Below are 8,070 nucleotides of genomic sequence, written 5' to 3'. Positions count from 1 at the left end.
GGCTGAAAACCCTTGTCTGATTTGATAAGACGTAAGACGACAGTGCTTTGGGCAGGGTGCTTCTTCTCTCAAGAGCAGGCCGAAATGAGTTGTTTCTGCACTGGGGGAGCCTATGTGTGTGTGAGCTTCATCAGAGCAAGTGGAGGCATCCCACTCACTGCTGCTGTCGCTTTGGGAGTGATGGATCTGGTCCTTGTTCGCTTCCCAAGCAGAGTGGCACGTCCAGGGTAGGGCGTGCATCACAGAAAGAGGCAGATGGATCCACAGAGAGAAATCAAGGGTCAGAAAACCCAGGAGCATGCTGACACTGATCTGTGGTAAAACGCCTTGTTGGCTTGGCTGCCCCCTTCCAGACTCTTTCTCTTGGAATTTAAGGAAACGGGGATGTCAGCCTCCTGTAGTAGGTTTACGTGGATACTGGTGACAACTTCAAGAGAAAAGATAAAATCCTTCCTTTTTCCTCCTTATCAAAAATTCTTGTAGCTTCTCTCTGTCATGCAGCTTTTTGAGATTGGTGGTCACTTTCCAATGGCTATTTGTTTTTATTTTAACGGGGATATCTGCAAAGCTTTCTTTATCCTTCTCTTCTAATCGAGTTACGCTTATCTTACTGTTTATGATCTTTGCAAGAACTCAATGTATATATCTTTTTCCTGCTGGAGTGTTGTACCTAAATCTATACTGAGAATACATATTACAGTAAATTATGTTGTAGCTCTCAAGACAGCTGGAAAGTATTGCATGTCACCTTGTGGTCCACCTACTCCTTTGTAAGTCAGGGTATGGTCTGGGAAAGGTGGTGAGCTAATTTAACAGGACAGGGTTGTGAAAGGAGAAGTTTCCACGCAGCCTGTGTCCCCCCGCACCCTTCTTCCCCAGCGCCCAGCTCCGTAGCAGCAGTGCTTGTCAGGTCCTTCTGTGAACCCCTTTAGTTCACTAAAATGGCAGAAAAATAACTCAGTAAAATGGAGAGCATTTTGCTGTTGTAATGAATCAAACTGGCTCATAAAAGGATCTGATGAACACCAGAGCTGGTACGAAGGACGAGGGGGGCCTGTGGCTTGGAGAGCAGCAAGCCCTTTTCATCTTTTCATTTTGGTGGCAGTGAGCAAGTGGATTGGATCAGTTGCCTGGGAACCTTCGTGGGAGAAATAGAAATGGAATAATCATTTGTGAAGCAAAGGACACCAAAAGAAAAATGTGCTGGCCTGAGTTCAAATTGATATTGAAATTTGTTTATTCTAGCAATGGTATGGATTGCGAGCTCTAAACAGTTTGTTAGAATTAATAAACCACTGTCTAGAAATCAGTTTTTCTTCTGAGGTAGCAGAACAAAAGCCTAGAAGATTTACTGATAGCTTGTCTGAGATTTCAAGTTTGAAGTATTTCATCTTTTAAACAATTTATTCACAAGAAAGTACATTGTTCTGTGCCTTTTTTTTATTACTTTTACTGTGATTCTTGTTTTGGCAAGTTTAAAGTTCTACATTAGGTTCAACAACCTCCTGACTCAATTCATACATCTCAAATTTTATCAAATTAATGTTTAATTCAGTGGGCTGAGTTATTCATAACTTTATGCTAAGTATCTAGATCGTTCCTCTGTTAGTTTGAGGTAGTATGGGATTTCTTGTTCTTAGCAGATAGCTAAGACTACGTTGCCTCTGGTAACCTGAAGCTTTCTCACAGTGATTTAATCACAGTCTCATCACTCTTATTTGTTTGAAATGGGTGGAAAAATGCACTGCAAGTAAAATAACATGCTGTGTAGTTACTCCTGTTTTGCTATACTTGTGCTGCTCTTCAGAGAGAGAAATAGGCAGTTTACACTGTGTAGCTCACACGAGGAGTGAATACTTTACCATAAGTCAGGAATTCTGATTGTAGCTTTTGCTCTGGCTTCCTAAGGATTTTAGGTAACTTTCAGAGAAGCAGGAATGCAATATGAGAAACTGCTTGCTTTCTGAAAAGCCGTGGTTATTTGGAAAGTTATTGGTGTAAACTGCCTGCAGTGTGACAGAAAGGTGCCGAGTAGGTGAAATAATGGAATCTTGTTCTTTCTTTCCTTTTTTTTTTTTTTTTTTTCTCTCAAGATTTGGGCAATTGTGTGTGCCTTAGTGGAAGGTAAACACTTGCCGTGGTTATCAAAAAATAAATAAATAGTGGTGGACCATATAGATCCCTCTCTGCAGGTTTTACATCTGAAAAGTGCCCTTTCAGGAGCTGCAGGGGCTGGCAGGAGGAGCAGGAGAGGGGGCTTCCAAGTTTGAGCTCGGGACACCAAGGATGTTGCACGTTTCTTTTGGTGCAAGCTCTATGAGGAGTGGTGGCTCTGACCCGCATTGTGTGTGTTCGGAGTGAATATTGTAGTTACTAAAAGCAGCTTGTTTACATTAGGAATTGTATGTGCTAGCTCTAATGGGCTTTAGGAAGCCCAAAGCACAGCTGTAAAACATCTGTCTCTGGGACCAGATCTTGTCTGTCTGATGAATTTTTGTCCTGCATTTCATGTTCAGATTTAAAAAAAGAAACAAAACTTTTTTTTTCTTTTTTTTGGTGGTTTTAAATATGAAAGTTCTTAGCCTTCCTGCTTGAAGGCTGGTTTACACTTGAAAGGCTATCGTGCTGTTGTCTTGAACGCAGAACTTAAAATAGTGACTCAGTATTAACTTAACTCCACTTCCTCTTTAATCCGATCATCTTGCTTGCTATATGACCTTATAACACCTTAATTTAAAGGCTGCTTATTCCAGTGGATTAAATTTGGAGGTGTCTGGAGTGGTGGGCATTGCTACAGGAAGTGCTTAAGAGGAACTGAGAAACAGCGCAGCCTAAAACAAAAAGGGGGGGGAAGGAAGGGAGGTATTTTCCCACTTGCTGATGCTGACTGGTGAATGAGTGTTGCTAACGCATGGTCCGTGCAGCAGCACAGGGCTTACTGAAAGGTCAGGAGGAGTTCTGAGCACGTCGTTCTGCTCTGCCACAGGAAAAAGTGCGTTCCTTTCCAGTGAGTGCGTTCGATGCTCTTTGTCTGATGTATGCATTGACAGGATATAGGGCCAAGTACCTGTTTGGTGCGTGCACCTCCGAGTGCTCGGGTGGTTTTTCTTCTCTTCTCCTGTTTAGGGTTCATGAGCTAAGCGATGACTGGGAGCCAGGGACTTCAGTGCTTCTCCAAACTGGTATACCAGGTTCCTAAGGATGTCTTTTGAGGTTTGCCATATCGGGGCTTGTAATAGTTGCTATTTACGTATCAGCTCGCATCACATGATCTTGGTTATTTACCAAGTGTTAATTTGTCTCGATGCCGCTCTCATGAAGTAGATGAATGCTGTCCTTAAACACCAGATCAACTTTGCTCTTAGCACTTTTAAAAACCCATTCTAAGTATTCAGATTCTGTGTCTCGATAGCCTGTGATTTTTCAGAATTTGCATTGTTTACATCTATTTCTTAGGATTTGCATTGTTTACATCTATTTCTTAGGAGTATACTCTAAAAAAGTTGTATTTTGTGTGTTGAGGTCAGGTACTGCAAGCTTCCCCCTTGTCCTGTGTGTGGTTCCCTGAAAAAACTCTGCTAAATAGTCTGTGATTTTAACATCTTGAGCTTAGGTTTAGAAGTAGCCAGAGTACTTTCCATTAGCAGCTGTGTTGTTAGCCATTTTGACTCATGTTTTCTGTGAGGGTTTTCTTCCATCTGAAGTCCTGACTAAACCAAACAACCAAACAATCTCTGAACAGCTGCGTGGTCCCAGGGAAAGGCATGTCATTTGGGTGTGATCTGGGGCTTACGGTGAGTGTTTCCTGTGCCTGTGAAAACCTTGATTGCTACAAGGCTCTGAAAACAAACCTCGAGGCTGCTGGAGGGTTAGCAGAAGGCACTGGGCACACGCCGCTGCCTTCGAGCTGGAGCTGTGCTCAGCATGGAGCAGGGGAGGAACTGGCAGTGGGCTGGGAGCTGCAGTGAGGCAGAGCTTGTCAGTGCCCCTGGCAGCACTGGTGGCATCTTCTGCATTTGGTGGGGGGAAAATTCACCCCCCCCGATTTAGGAAATGAGCTGTTCCCACTTCAGAGGTAGCGGAGGCTTTGTTTTCAGCAGCTAAGATGTCACACCATGACCTGCAAACAGGAGCAGGAGATTGAATTCAGTCTCCCAATAATTCCTTTAAGTGCTTAACCTAAATATGTTGTAGTTACTTTAAGTATCTTTTTATAACAGGAGTAAAACTTCAGGCCAGTGCTTTGAGCTGATATTATCTCTTACAGCTGCTGTTTAAAACAGAAAAAGTGTGACTATTTTTATTTTCAGCACTTTGTGTTGTTTTTCATTCCTTCTCCTTCAGGCATGAAAAAAATATTTTCAATACAAGTTCGGTATGCCTAAAATTTCAGTATATAACTCAGTTTGGTTTTGAGTTATTCTGAAGCTGAACTTACGAACTGCTGTAGGTATGAGCAGCGTGCGGAGAGGTACGGCTTGTGCTGCAGTGTCCGTGTTGCTGTTACTGCCTTTATCCACTCTTCCCACCCCTCCAGCCCCAAAGGGATAAAAACAGATTACAAACTTGTTTTGATTTTTTTTTTCCTTGTTGTAGTAGGCTAGTCTTTTATGCAAAAATGGTGGAATTGCAGCAGTCTGGTCCTCGTTAATGTGTGTGTCCTTGTCCGGTTCCTGCCGAGGTGCTCTCAGACATTGTGATCTCCCTTGCACTGCCACAACAGGGCCCGAGATACAGTTTCTTCAGGGAAGGAAAGTGAAATGATACGCTGGAAGCTGTGTGGTATCAAAGTAGCATATTGCTGAGAGCCATTAAAACCAGGTTATAACCTTGCCTTTCGGGAGCAGCTGTCCCAGCCATACCGGGGGTCTGTCTCATCCCGAGTCCTGCTTAGTGGGGTGGAGGCTCTTGAGAAACAGAGCGAGCCCTGTAGCCCCCCGGCTTTGCAGCTCAGAATTTCCTCGGAAAAAGTGATGGGTAATGCTTAATGAATTTTTCTTGCATGAATTCGTCTAGTCTTTCTCAGTCTGCGTAAGCTCTTAGCTTCCATTGGGGACTGTGGCAATGAGTTCTGCAGCTTAAGTACACATTGTATGAAGAACTGCTTCCTTTTATTTGTTTTATTTTGAACCTACCACCTGCTAGTTTTGTTTGATGTTCTCTAGTTTCCTTGTTAAGAGAAAGGGAACAATGGTTCACTACTTACCTGCTCTGTGCCGCTCGCGGTTTTGTAGGCTGCCTCCTACTCTCTCCCCAGCTGTCCCTTCTCCGGGCTGGAGGACGGAGGGTATCACATGCGTGTCACCCACGTTGGTCGTTTTTCTGCTGAAGTGGAGGTGGGCAGCGCAAACACAAGCTGCAGGATGACATGGGTACCTTGCAGACTTGGGCAGTAACTTAATGATCTTCTCTGCTACAATTCTCCCTCCACTTTTTTTATTTTTCCTGACATACTCTTAGTGTTCAGTGTTCTTAGACTCCAGTTTACTCTCCTGACATGTGTTGTCTTCCTAGATCTATCTGTTCTAGCTCCCAGGTCCCTGTCTTGAGTACAAGGCAGTTGGGTCTGAGCTCGGTGCAGTGCATGTAAAGTAGCCAGGCTGTGTTTCCTCAGGTGCGTTGCATGCTGTTTACCCACGCTGACTCTCATCTGCATTTTATTTCACCTTTGCTGGGTGTGATGAAGATCTGCTGCTTCCTGCATTTGATTTTCATTCTTAGCAAATTGAACTCATTGCTATTATCAGCCAACTCACTTTAAGGCTCATCTATTGATCATTTATGTGCATGCTAAACAGCGTGGGTCTCATCATAGCTCAGCTGACTCTTTTCCAGATCTTTCCTAACTTTTTATTTTCCTGGTTTGAACCACTGGCTTACGCATTTGCAGATCTTTCCTCTTTCACTGCTGTAGCCTAGTTTAAGATGTTTTGGTGGAGGTCTGTTGTTCTGAAGTTGGCGTGTAGTTTGAGCATCCAACTGAGCTCAGATGAATTCCTTGAAGCAATTGACAGGTGATCAAAATAAGTATTAGCAGTAAGAGAGAACTTTGCCATGGGAAGGTATCAACAGCACTTTTGTGGTCTGAATTTATCTATATGCCCACTTATGTTTGTTATACATAAAATAAGATGTATGTATCTTCTCCTTATTCACTGCACTGAGACATTGGCCCGCTGGTCTGTGGTTCTTGACCACCTGAAGGCGAGACCACATTGCAAAACGTGAAAGCAGGGTTTGACACCAAGGTGTTACATGGTATGGTGAATAGACAAGCTGTTCTCTGTCCTTGTGCTTGTCAGAACTCTTGGGTGAATACCATCTTTTGGGAACTTGTTACTGTCTGCTTTAATTTGATTCAAAACTACCTTTGAGGCTTTCTAGGAGGAAAAATTCCAAGGTAGAAGCTTCCCTTAGTTTGTCCAGGGACAGTAAATGCAAAAAAAAAAAAAAAAAAAACCGCTTCAAATTTTGTTTGTTTTCTCAGTATTTCCTTCATATCGTGGCTATATGTTAACCCAGTGGCTTCTCTAGGAGGCTTTGTATACCTGGAATGTGTGCAAGGACCTTTTATTACCTTGCCCCTTTACGCATGTACTTTTTGTTTATGATTTTACTTGCTAGTTTTGTTGTTGTTGTTGTTATTTTTCACCTCTTTATGGTAAATGTTCTTTGGATGATCTCCCCAGCTTCTGGTTTCAATGTGATTAGTTTAGTTTTGTTTTTTTGTTTTTTTTTTTTTTCTCTTTCTTGTGTCTCTGCATTTTTATTTCTTGTCTGTTGTCTTTAAACATTTTGTCCAACTGCATCATTTTGGTTCTCCTACCAAGCTTTCTGATTTGCATACGTTTTCCTCTTTCAAAGCAAGCACTCAAATAACACATTCTTGTTGCTGTTTCTTTTCAGGAATGCTAAGCTTAAATATATATTTAATGGATTTCATTAGCGGTGGCTGTGAGTCATACTACAGTCAAGTCAAATGTGACATGGACAAATCTGAATGTAATATAATTTGTTGGATGTTGAAATAGTCCATAATCTAGTTCAAATGCTGCAGTGTAGCCCTGTGTACTTCACCATAACTTCAGAGAAGTTGTTAGATAAGTATGGTTTAATTTGCTTAAAACCTGTTTGTTTTTTTTTTCTTGCCATCAAATCAGCCACCTTACCAACTTGTACAAGTAGCATGGAAATTTATTCTGAATGCTGCTGATTCATTTAAGAGTGAGACAAAGTATGTGGCTGTGTCCTTCAATGGTAATTCCCCATCAATTGTAAATTGATGCATTTGTCTAAATATGCAGTATAAAACAGTATTACAATCAAGCTGTAGTTATCATGGGACCCATAACTTTGATTTTTTTTTTTCTCCTTAGCTTCCTATGTGAAAAACTCCAGTGTAGTTTATTATTTAATTGCTTAGCACTGAGGTCTCTCTGTTTTATCACAGTATGTGACAAGTTACAGTACCACTCTGTATAAAAACCTTTGGTGTTTGAAGCGCTGATGGAACAGTGAGAGTTTATTCATGTATAGATATGTGACTGCTGTATTTAGAAAAAACTTTGCAGAAATAATAGCTGTTTTGTGTTTTGTTTGGTTTTTGAGGGTTATGTTGCTTTGCTTATTACTCTGTGTTGTGTTTGTTAATTTCTGTTAGAGAAGGGGCTGTCTTGAAAGTTACTTAGACCTCCAAAGTAGCCTGAAATACGTGTGCACTCAGTACTTCATAAACAAGTGATTTGGGGGAGTTTTGCACTTCAGAAAATGAAAAAAATGTTTGTTCTGTCGAGATTGTGAACTGTTTGAGACCCCAGACACATTGATTTTATAACGAAGGAGCACTCGTTTCAAAATGGATGCTCGATCGTGAGTATGTAACAGGAAGAAGTGGAATTTAAAGAGAGATCTGCAAAATGCTTCTGGTTCCTGCCAGGAGCACAGGTGTCACGAAGGGCCTGTGCCCATTCCAGTTGTGGAGGAGTCGTGGTTGCACTTTGATAAGTTAATTTTTAAACTTTCCCATGAAATCTCCCTCAGCTCCTAGATAGCGTGCCATATGTACAAGAT

This window comes from Anas platyrhynchos, chromosome 2 (assembly GCF_047663525.1).
Source record: "Anas platyrhynchos isolate ZD024472 breed Pekin duck chromosome 2, IASCAAS_PekinDuck_T2T, whole genome shotgun sequence".
NCBI lineage: Eukaryota > Metazoa > Chordata > Aves > Anseriformes > Anatidae > Anas > Anas platyrhynchos.
This window is presented reverse-complemented; position numbering follows the sequence as displayed.